Below are 12,005 nucleotides of genomic sequence, written 5' to 3' on the forward strand. Positions count from 1 at the left end.
ATTGGGTGGGAACAACAGCTTAGCAGGTTTGACACTAAGCATGCCACCAGACCTGCCTGGGGTATATTGCGCTGTACTTGTGAAGTAGAGTGTAAATGTTGTTCATTTTTTTCTTATTTAAACTATATACTGTTTACTTTAAAACTGAAACATGGTTAAGAGAGTATAAGTATATATTATAAATTAAAACTCACACATGTTGATAGTTCTTCATTAAATTTTACCTGTGTTTGGAATCCACAACATAACATTGTTAAATCCATTAAACTTAAAATGAAAGTACAGATTGTGCCACTATCAGTATAAACATGCCTATTTGTTTATATGTTTTATATAAACATCTGAAATGTCCAGGGCAGATGCCTTGCACCTGATGCTGCCAGAATAGGCTGCAGCTCCCCACCAGTCCTAAATGTAAAAAAACACATGTAAGAATGCTATGATACTTTACACAAACATTAAAATAGAAAAAATTTGAAATATTAGCTTACACTTTATTTTGTCATTTATGAATTGAAAAATACCTCTGCCCATGGCAGCATGGCATTGCAGTAGTTGCAGTGACTACTTAACAGGTCTAAGTGCCCAGGGTTCAGTTCCCTTGCTGTCTGGGTGAGATGTGCTCATTCTCTCTTGTCTCGGATTCGCTTTTCTGTGGGTTCTCTTGAGATTTAACGAGGTTAAATTATACAAACAAAATACACAGGTGAGCAGTGCAGAGCCAAATAAGATGAAAAAGGTGAGTATTGGAGAGCAAGATTAGGTGTAAAATATAACTGTCTCAGAAGATAAATAGTAAAATTAAAATAGTATTTATTCGATATGGCTGGAAGTTGCAAATAAATTCTGGAATTAAAATACAGACAAGTTCAGCCGTGATTAAGAATAGAATATAACAATGCAGCTTTGACTTGTCATTAAGCCTTCCTGAAACGATAAGCAAACTTAAGTTTGTGGTTGCAAAACCAATTTTTTAGTTTTTACTAAAATCAAATAAAGTGGCGTACCATCTATGCATTCTGTTAACTTTCATTTTTTAAAAATTGTTTTAGCTGAAGCAATTACATTTTACATCCCGAACTCTCAAGGCTCTTGAGATATGACAGAAACCAGCTGTAGACAGGATAGCAGAGCCAACCCATCCTCGTTAATTACGGGCCATCTTTAGGGTGGCCCGAAATACCTGGAGAAAATCATCCATCTGACCAACTGTACATCCATCCATTTTCTTAAACCACATATCGTACTCTTTTCTAAATTATTATTAAAAATAAAACGTATTCAAAAGTATAAAAAATATTCAAAAGGATAACTAGGGCTTGAATTATACAATTGATGCGACTAATACATATGTAGTATGTACTGAAGTTTATTGTTGCAAACAACGCCAGATTAGAATGATGTAACGAATAAAACATGGTTCGCCATTTCATTGGTTAGTTCATGCTGTCTGTCATGTCGGCTGTCCAATGTGAAACGAGCGAAAGGAGGGGTTGATAAACTGGCCTGTGTATGGTGCGTTGGGAGGGGCGGAAAAAAACAAGAGAAATCTGTATGTAGCCGTGTAGTACCGTTACCGCGGGGCTGTGCTAAGAGAAAGTTCTTCAGTACTAGCAAGGGGCTTTTCAGATCTCTGCAGACCCAGAAAGTGTAGTCCGGACTCAGATACGGCACAGTGGAAGGTAATGGCATTCTCGTTGTTAAACCGTTCCAGCGCGCTTTTAAAAGGCGCCTGTCTCTGTGGTAACGTCGCTGTGTTTCTGTTGCTCCGTCGCCGCCCAGAGGGGCAGCCTGGCAGGGCTGGACTCCGCAGGAAATGGTCTGTTCGTGGGCAGCGGTGAGAACAGCTGCAACTTCTTGTCGGATTCTTCGTTTATACGCTTGCATGTGCGACTTGTTTTGATTGAGTTGTGTGGACCATCAACTGTCGTGGAGCCGTCGTGATAATAATTTCTTGCTAGACCTGTTCGTTTTATTCTCAGAATGTAGCACTCGAACGGAAAAGTTGCCTAAACTTTTTGCTATTATGGATTTTTTTCGACTAATTTTACTTTTATAATGGGAGTGGGTTTTTTTTCGGTCCTGATTGTCATTTTTTCACACTGGGAACACTCTAAATCCTTAATAGATAAGCCAATCTTGCAGTTGTGATGCTGTGTTGCTGACGGCATCTTAGCTCCTACTGCCTCTATTACATCGTGGTAATTTACCTTATTGACACGTTTTAAAGGGAGAGAAACTGTACCTAACATCGATAGTGTAAATGTTTTTTGTCTTTCCAGGAAACGTATCAAATAATACGATTTCAATTTATGTACTAGAACCTTCAATTCCACCCATTTGTGTAGTGAAAGCCACAGAATTTGTTCCCCCTGGTTTCAGTCCACCGTTATTAAACGTAATTTTCTGTTATTAAGTCACCCCATTGCCGGTATCTAACAAGCTTTCAAATGTGCAGTTTAGATGCGCATGGTAAAAGTAAACCATTGAACTTGGATTGTACAAATGAGCTAAGTTGGAGCTTTTAAATGCCTCAGTTCAATATAATGGTACATATAAGTTGTTAAATAGGAGACATGGCTTTATCATCTGTGATTGGTAGTATTTTAGAAATTTAGTTCTGGAATAATTTGTTAGTTTGTATCTATTATTTCTTGATCTCTCTGTCTGTCCATCTGTTTTAAGTATGCAGATTTGAGAGTACTCTGTTATATCTATACCAATTAAACTCCTTTTTCTGTCATTAGTTATAATAGATGAGCAATTGAAATAAAAAAAAATATAGGAAAATAAGACATTTATACTTTTGAATTCATTCTGCCAAATTCAGAAGTAGATATTACTCTACATAATACATTAACAGCTATTTGTATAGCCTATTGATTTTTTAGCATGTAATAACGTGAAGAATTAATTGACTGTGGTTTTTAATACCCCTAATCAAAGCAACTCTGCTCCTTTTTCATTCTATTGTTTTATTCATTTTATTTACCATTTTTATGACAAAGGTTGTGGTGGAAAGGTCATCATAACATAGCAAGCAGATGTATTTTGATGTTATGCTTTATTTGGACAGTGAACCCAACCCAGTTTTATTCATAGAAGTGTGATGGATATTATATGGAAACAAAGCATCTGGCCCCTAGGTTATTGCAGACAGCATTGCAGTTTTGTTTTGATTAATGAATAGGTCTCTGAGGTTGTAAAAGATAGCCGTTAAAACACTTTCTTCTGTGCTTATACTTTACACTTGCCTTCCTGCTGTTGTAACCTCTCAGTATATCACTAAAGAATGTGATGTTATGTGACTAAATTAATCCTGTGAAATTGCTTCCTGGATGCAGAGAAATTTTTGAAGTGTGATTCTGTATTATAAAATTAATGCTGTTCTCAGTAACCAACATTTGTATCTTGCAGTTGTACTGGGTAGAACAGATGCCTTCTGTATAAAATATAAGAAACTGCTTATTTACTATGTATAATTATAATAAATAAAACACATTTTCAAAATGAAAGCATGTTCATGACCATTGCTGTACTGAAACTACTTTATTTTTTTGTTGTATTTGCTTTGCTTTGGACAGCAGCTCACATAAATAACTTCCCCTTGTATTTGTAATCCATATATTGAGGTAAGAGGCAACATGCCTACATATGAGATTATTTGTTGTTTTCCTGTTAAGTTTTGCCGGGTAGTCATTATTCTCTCATCTGGAAGCACATAATTAAGCCTTTTTCTTGTAGATGAAGGTTGAATGTTGTTAAAGCCTCTTTGTGCTATTTGTCACTTGGCAGAGGTTGAACTCTCTTGCCATGATCTGCTGCAGCACTACCAGTGTCAAAGCAATTAGGTACTGTCAAAGCTTTTGGTCCTCACTAAAATGAAAATATTAATTATTTGTCACTACATTTATTACAAAAATGTCAAGACAGGTTTTTTGTGAATCATTTGCTTTTTCAGAAAATTCTGAATATTGATGTTTTACAGGATTTTGATTAACATTTACATTTTAGTTACTTTGATGCAAGATAATAAACATTCTGTCATAGTAATTGAATCAGGTCATGGACCTGGACACAGTCTTATAGTTAACTGCCAATGAAATTGAAAAACTTGCAAGATTATGATATTTTACAAAGTATTTTGATTTAAGTGATGCTGTTTAATGAGTGGGCTTAAAAAGAATTAAGGAATTTAAAAAAAATAAACACATGAATAATTAACCGACTTGGTTCATTCAGTTCACTGATGTTAATTCTATTTGTTTAAATTTCTGGAATGTTAACTAAGTATGTTAGAAAACTTTACTACTGCAAGTAGCATTGTTGTACAAATGTTGTTTCACAACATTAGAGGATGCTCATTATCCAAAAATGATTTGAAATTTTGGAGTTTATAGTAACATTTTCTAAGATGGCCAAAATATAATTTGTATAGTATATTTATTTAGGTCATTTGCTCAAATTGTTCATAGCAAGATACTGGCTGATTACTTTTAATGTTGTAATTTTGCTTTTTTTTTTTGTACTAAATGCTATGCATTGCTTGGAAATGGTTAATCACAAATGGTACAGTATTTAGCATTTTTTCTTTTTGTGGAATAATCTTAGTAAAATATCATTCATTTGTAGTTTTGAATATGATGTACCAGTTTTAGTACTTTGAGTGAAAGGGCTTTGTCCTGTTATATTGACTAATGCATTTTTCCCCAGACGCATCAAGGAGGCCCTTTTGACTGTGACTGTGTCTATTACTGTGCTGGCCAGGGGCTCCTACACAATTTGCACATTGTGATTGTTTAACCTGTTTACCCCTTTCCCTATAAAAGTGGCAGGTAGACAAATTATTGCATCACAAATATCTCTTTATATGTAAGGTGGGTTTGTGTCAGGGTCACTCAAGGACATCTACAGTTTCATTATTCAACCATACCAAAGTAATTTCGACAATGTTATTCTGGCCGTTTGACTACTGAAAGATGTATCCCATTCTAACGTCACCTTTTTTTGGAGAGATTGTTGGCTTTTCCTGAGGCATTTCTGTACTTTTCTCCATTCATTTTTCTTTCTGTTTATAACAAGAGCTACAAATGTTGCTGATAACAAACTAAGAATCTTAAGTGTTTTATTTTTTTTATAAAGTAAGTAAGAGTGATGGTGGGTTTTCCAACTTAAGACTTCAATACTTCTGGCTACCCATTTCTATGTGCCAAATTTAAGGCGTGCCTGAGATGTTTTTGTTACATATACACTCTAACCAGTTTTGCTGCTTCACAGTTACCCTTGACATGCTGGCAGCCTTTATAATCATTTTCTTTACTGTTTGGTCATTTAGTTTGAGGGGAATGTCAGATCAAGGGGATATTTAAAGTTATTGTGTGCACTTCTTTTTAAGAATTATCCTTTTTAGTATGTCTTTCCCCTAGCTTGTCCCAGAGTTGTCAATTCCAATATGTATTCATTTTATTTTGTAGGGCCATTAACAGTTTGTATTAAATAAGTTCTGATGAGCCTTGTTTGAGTTTTTGCAAGAAAAAGTAATTAATAAAGTTATGAAACGAAGAGCAAAAAGGTTTAGATTAAGCACTTTTTGCATAAAGCATTATTCTGAAACTGTTCATTTTATTAAGATTATTAGTTATTCTTTGTCTAAAATGCATCAACAAATAATTAATAATAGCCATTCAAGTTGAACCACCAAGGCTCGGATCACACTGCAGATTTCATTATCAGACACTGCAGACTTGTTAGACTCCAGAAAATTTTAAAATACTTCCTGAAATTGTTCTGTTCTTATGGGTATTGTTAATTTCTTAATGATATATAGCTTTAGCATAAAAAGAAATTGTAAATATCATATGACTAATCTCTGAAGTATCAAATTCAGTTGAAATTTAAAATGGCACCACAAAATGAACAGTTATCCAGCAGATACAGTCATTGCAACCACAATATTATTTGTAGTACATGCAGGCTAACCAACTGACATCATAGTGGCAAATGTTAGATGGGAGGATTAAGCCTTCTTTAAATAGCATTGTGTAGCAAATAATCTTAGAAATATGAGTGGTTTTAGTAGCCTATGAATGTCAGATTCCCCAGGGATGCATATAAATGAAAGATGTTTGTATCCATATACAGTTTGCATAAAACATTCACCTCTCTATTTTCTAAACCTGTTTTATGTAGTTTTCACAATCACAGGGAATTGTGAAGGCAGTCAGTCATTTGGCACACTATAGTCAGTTATACAGGTCCAGTTTATAGTTGTCAGGCAACTTAATTTCCAAGCCTGTGGCATTTTAAGGGAGAAAGAGTGAAGTATCCAAATTAGACATATGTGAAGGCACTAAAATATTGCGCTGAATCTAGATAGCCAGCGACTGGTCTGGGATTCAAACCCAGTGTCCTGGGGCCTCATGTATAATGCCGTGCGTAGAACTCACACTATAACATGGCGTAAGCACAAAAGCGGAAATGTTCATACGCATAAAATAAAAAAAGTAATGCACGCGCATGCTGTCCCGCCTCGTCACTTCCCAGAATTACGCCTCTTTGAATATGCAAATCAATATAAATAGCTCTTAAGCTCAGCGTTCTGTAAAAAGGCAATGGCAAAAGCATGGGGGGAAATAGAAGAATTTCAGCGAATACCAAGTGGAGGCAAGGAAAATTTGTTGGTTTAAACAGTGGTATAAACAACAAAAGGAAGTTGATTGAGTGTCATAGAGTGACGGAGAAACTCGAAAGCTCAAGTTCACAACGTTACACAGTGCCCGAAATAAAAAAGAAGTTGTCAGATGTCAAGTTGCCGTGAAAAGGCGAGTCGTGGCCCACAATCTGAGTGTCATATGAAAGCTTAATAGGGTACAGAGAAAAAAAAATTGGCACACAGTGGGGGAAAAAAGCACGAAATGTCAACTTTAATCTCTAAATTTCCACTTTAATAACGTACTTTATTTTGTCATTAAAGTAGAACATCATAAACTTCATCTTAAAATGGTTTAATTTACTAGTTTCTCAAATCCCATCGTAACTAAAGTAGTACATTAAATTCTTTGTTTTGTATTTGATCTTCTATGTGCTCTATGTGTGTGAATCACTACGTGCTTCTTAAATGGGCTTTCTCTTCCTCCGACTGGACACAGAATACATTACATTCGTGATATTACAGCTCTCTGAATAATTAAAATACTGAGATGTATACTTGATATCATTTTCATGATGATAAGAGTTAAAGTATGTTATTAAACATGGGAACACGGTTGCGCAGTGATTGTTCATGCCTCACGCAGAATGCTTGCTTCGCCGTGCACGTTCTTCGATGAAATAATTTATTGCAGCAGTACTGTCTCTTTCAAACATACTAACCCCCAATTCCTATCCTTACTTTTCTTTCTCCAAATACCCAATCGCCACACAATCAGCTGTGTAATAGATGTTAAGCCATCTGTAAGCTTAGAATGCTGATTCTTCAAAACATTTAAGGAACATTGAAATATCTTTGTAGTACATGTTAAATTATTCTAGTTGTATCTGTATAATATAATGAACATACTTTTCTGCATTTCTTCTTAAAAATGATATCGTCATCATATGTAAATACGCGCTTTATAAGGTGGCTCAGGTTGTGCAATATTATAACTGTATCGCAAGTTTACAGTGAGGTAATTGTACTTATAAGATGGACTGATTGAGTGCATTTATAGTTCTTGGGATGAAACTGTTTCTGAACTGCGAGAAAAGGTTCTGAAGCGTTTGCCGTATGAGAGTAGTTCAGTAGACAGTATGGCTTAGGCAGCATGTGCTTGATGCTGTATACCGATAATTCTCTTTTCAATCAGCTGCTGTACAGCTGTGATTCCACACTCAGATACAGTGATATAAATACTCCGAGTGGTGCAGTGAGAGTAATATGGAATAAGATGATCCGCTGTGGCAACCCCTAACGGGAGCAGCTGAAAGAAGAAGGTGCAGTGAGAGTAACAATGCTAAAGCAGCTGTTGTATTTAGAATAGTTTGACCATTCTGTGGACCATTATATTGTTACAGGTTAATTACAATCAGATGCCTTAAACTAATAAACAATATGCGGTTAATTTCAGTGTATTTATAAAGCTGCGTCAGGGATGTGGATCTAAAAAAGAAAGGGAAACCACACTGGAACAAAAGCACTGCTTTGACGCTGGGTGCTGCCAGTCTGCAAAACAGAGCGGAGAACTTGCATACGCCAAGGTATGAGGTACCATGGAAATGTGCGTGGCTTTACGCCAAGTTTAGGTTTTATACATCGCGATTTGAATGTGGAAACGTTTGTACGCATCATTTTTGTGTGTACACACCATTTATACATGAGGCCCCTGGAGCTGTGAGGCATCATTGTAAATCAGTGTGCCATTTTCTGCCTTTTTCTCATTTGCACCAATGCCCCAAAGACCTCATTTTAAACCACAAGAACACGAATGGTATAATTTTAAAATCTATTAAAATGATTTACTTTAAAACAAGGAAACTGAAGTACCCAAAATAAATTGTATATGGTTGCAGTGTGGTCTTCTAGATAAGGCATTGGACTTTAAACTCAGAGTGCCAGTTCAGATCCACCACATGTTAAGTTGCTGGAGTTGTAATTGTAAAACAATATCTGTAAAAAACACAAACATTGTCACAAAAACATACAAATTTAGACACAGAAATTTAGAAATACAGTAATCCCTCCTCCATCGCGGGGGGGTTGCGTTCCAGACCCCCCCGCGCGAAAGGTGAAAATCCGCGAAGTAGAAACCATATGTTTATATGGTTATTTTTATATTGTCATGCTTGGGTCACAGATTTGCACAGAAACACAGGAGGTTGTAGAGAGACAGGAATGTTATTCAAACACTGCAAACAAACATTTGTCTCTTTTTCAAAAGTTTAAACTGTGCTCCATGACAAGACAGCTATGACAGTTCCGTCTCACAATTAAAAGAATGCAAACATATCTTCCTCTTCAAAGGAGTGCGGGTCAGGAGCAGAGACTGTCAGAAAGAGAGAGAAAAGCAAACAAATCAATAGGGCTGTTTGGCTTTTAAGTATGCGAAGCACCGCGGCACAAAGCAGTTACAATGAAGGCAGCAGCTCACACCCACTCCGTCAGGAGCAGAGAGAGAGAGACAGAGAAAAACAAACAATCAAAAATCAATACGTGCCCTTCGAGCTTTTAAGTATGCGAAGCACCGTGCAGCATGTCGCTTCACGAAGCAGCTGCACAGAAGGTAGCGACGTGAAGATAATCTTTCAGCATTTTTAGACGAGCATCCCTATCGTCTAGGTGTGCGAACAGCCCCCCTGCTCAATCCCCCTACGTCAGGATCGGAGAAAGTCAGCGCAAGAGAGAGAGAAAAGTAAATTGGGTAGCTTCTCAGCCATCTGCCAATAGCGTCCCTTGTATGAAATCAACTGGGCAAACCAACTGAGGAAGCATGTACCAGAAATTAAAAGACCCATTGTCCGCAGAAATCCGCGAACCAGCAAAAACTCCGCGATATATATTTAAATATGCTTACATATAAAATCCGCGATAGAGTGAAGCCGCGAAGCGCGATATAGCGAGGGATTACTGTAACCCAAAAATTTAGAACATTTTTTTACCTGCAGCGTTAATTTGGTACTCTAAAGATAACATGATTCGATAGAAAACCTCGGTAGAATTTTAGGAAGCACAAACTTTTGTATGAAAGAACTTTTACTCTATGGTATTGTTCCAAACAGAATTTTTGTGATTTTTACATTTTCTTGTTTTTGAACAGAAGGAAGACTTTTTTTTAATCAATTATGCAATTTTCAAGTTTTACTTGGAAAGATGATGATAAAAATGTTTACACTTTCAAAGAGATGTGAAGATGGTGCAGGGACTCGGGGTTACGCTAGTAGTACTGGAGAGGACAGGCAGTCTCGTCTTCTCCCGTTATGCTCAGCTATATGTGGCGCCTGCAAGAAAACCTTGTGCTGCTTGGGAGAGTTCCTCTGTGATACCAGCAGACCTTTGAGTCAAGTATTTGCAAAATCTTACCTGGAAGGGTTTCTGGACCTAGGCTTAAAAAGGCCCAGTATTCAGTATCCAAGGGACGTAGGTCCTCATATATAAATGTATGTATCCACAAAAATGTTGCTTACATCCATTTCCACGTGCGCATTGAGCTGTATAAAAGCTAAACTTGGCTTAAAGCCAGGTACATTTTCACGGCAGCCTTACCTTGTGCGCATGCAGTTTTCTGCATGGTTTTGGAAACTGGCAGCACCCAGCATCAAAGCAGTGCTGCTGTATGGTGGCTCCCTCTTTTTTTTGATTTGCATTAATAATGCAGGATTTATCAAATACACTGAAATTAATTGCAAATTTACTTCACTTGATTGTAATCGTTCTATAACAATATAATGGTGCATGGAATGGCCAAACTTTTCCAACTACCATAGCTGCTTTAGCGTTGTTAGAAGACATCACAAATGGAAGAATTAAAAGAGAGGACGAATTTATAGATGATAATGACAGGTTTCTAAGTTGATTTTGATTTCCAATAGCTGTCCACTTGGAGCTGTGTGCTGAACTGGTGCCGGCTTTAAAAAGGCAGACTTTAAGGAATTGTGTTTCAAACATAAGCATGTGGGGTATCACCTTAGATTATTTCAAGGTCAGTGATTACAAATATAAAGTTATATTTGAGTTTTGATCCTTTACTAGGTATGTAGTCCTCTATCGAGGTCTTTCAAAGGGTGAAAAATGACAAATGCCTATTACAAATGAGAATATTTAGACTTTAAATGATAAAATTGATGCATACATTTTAATATTTCAAATATTCGACACAACTATTTTTATTTATTATATATTTCTACCTCATGAAATAACACATTACATTAGGCTAATTTAGACTTATTTACACCTGCGTGCAACCCTTAGCAATTGTCTTCATCTTTTAGACAAGGTTAAACCTTGTTTACCTCCTGGGGATCTTGAGAAAATTACTCATGCTTTTATCTTTTCATGGCTTGATTACTGCAACTCGTTGTATTCTGAGATAAGTAAATCCCTGATTTGCAGGCTCCCATTGGTTCAGAATGCTGCTGCTCATGTTTTGGTTGGGGCACGAAAGTTTACCTCTGTATCCTCAATTTTGGCCTCTTTATAATATTTATATTTAACATATTTATTTAATAATATTTATTTATTTCAATGGTTGCCATTTAGTTTTAGAATTTTTAAATTTTGCCCTTAGTTTTCAAATCAGTGCATGGGTATGATCCCATTTTCCTATCTGAATTGGTTTTACACCAGCCATCCAGAGATCTTAGATCTACTCATCAGTTATCCCTTGTGATCCCTCAGACTTAGTGTAAAACTAAGGGTGACAGGGCTTTTGCAGCCTATGCATCAAATTTGTGGAATTCTTTACCATATTACATTAAGGATTCACCTTTGGTTGATCTGTTTCAAAACTAGATTGAAGACTTATTTTATTCTTTTGATATTTGGAATATTAAGTAATACTGGTTGTTCTACCCACCTAGTCAGTGGTTTGTTTTACTCTATTGTTTCATTTTACTGTTGTATTATGTTTTATGTATTTTATTTTTATTTTTTCTGATTGTTAGTTCTATGTAAGGCACTTTGATTACAGCATTGATGATTTTGTCTTAAATGTGCTTTATAAATAAATTGACATAGTACATTAGAAAGTCTTTAATATAAAAGTCAATTTCATGTGGGAGTTTTGAAAACATTGTGCTGTGAAACAGTTTAGCAATTTTTATATAGATCTCCTGAAAGGAGGGGATTAGTGTGAAGATGGTCTAGTATTGCACTTGGGAAAACTCAAAAACCCAGAAATCATTGCAATGGTTAAGAGATACCCAGCTTGACTTAGTCCATGCTGCCACTTGTGGGTTTGACTATTTCTCAGAGTTTGTGGCCAGAAGCAGCTTTTGAAGTACATCTGAAGTAACTGCTGTGTAATTTAATTCAC

The 12,005-nt window shown here is 36.2% G+C and overlaps 1 protein-coding gene across 1 annotated transcript in view; it reads left to right on the forward strand.

Annotated features, from left to right (window-relative positions):
- The first annotated feature begins 1,529 nt into the window (after positions 1-1,529).
- The window catches only part of fam49a (family with sequence similarity 49 member A), a 187,176-nt gene continuing 176,700 nt past the window's right edge, over positions 1,530-12,005 (forward strand). The window contains exon 1 of the mRNA XM_051925608.1: positions 1,530-1,682. The gene's annotated coding sequence lies outside the window, so the exon portion shown is untranslated. The remainder of the gene's footprint in view (positions 1,683-12,005) is intronic.

The sequence above is a fragment of the Erpetoichthys calabaricus genome, chromosome 3 (assembly GCF_900747795.2).
Source record: "Erpetoichthys calabaricus chromosome 3, fErpCal1.3, whole genome shotgun sequence".
NCBI lineage: Eukaryota > Metazoa > Chordata > Cladistia > Polypteriformes > Polypteridae > Erpetoichthys > Erpetoichthys calabaricus.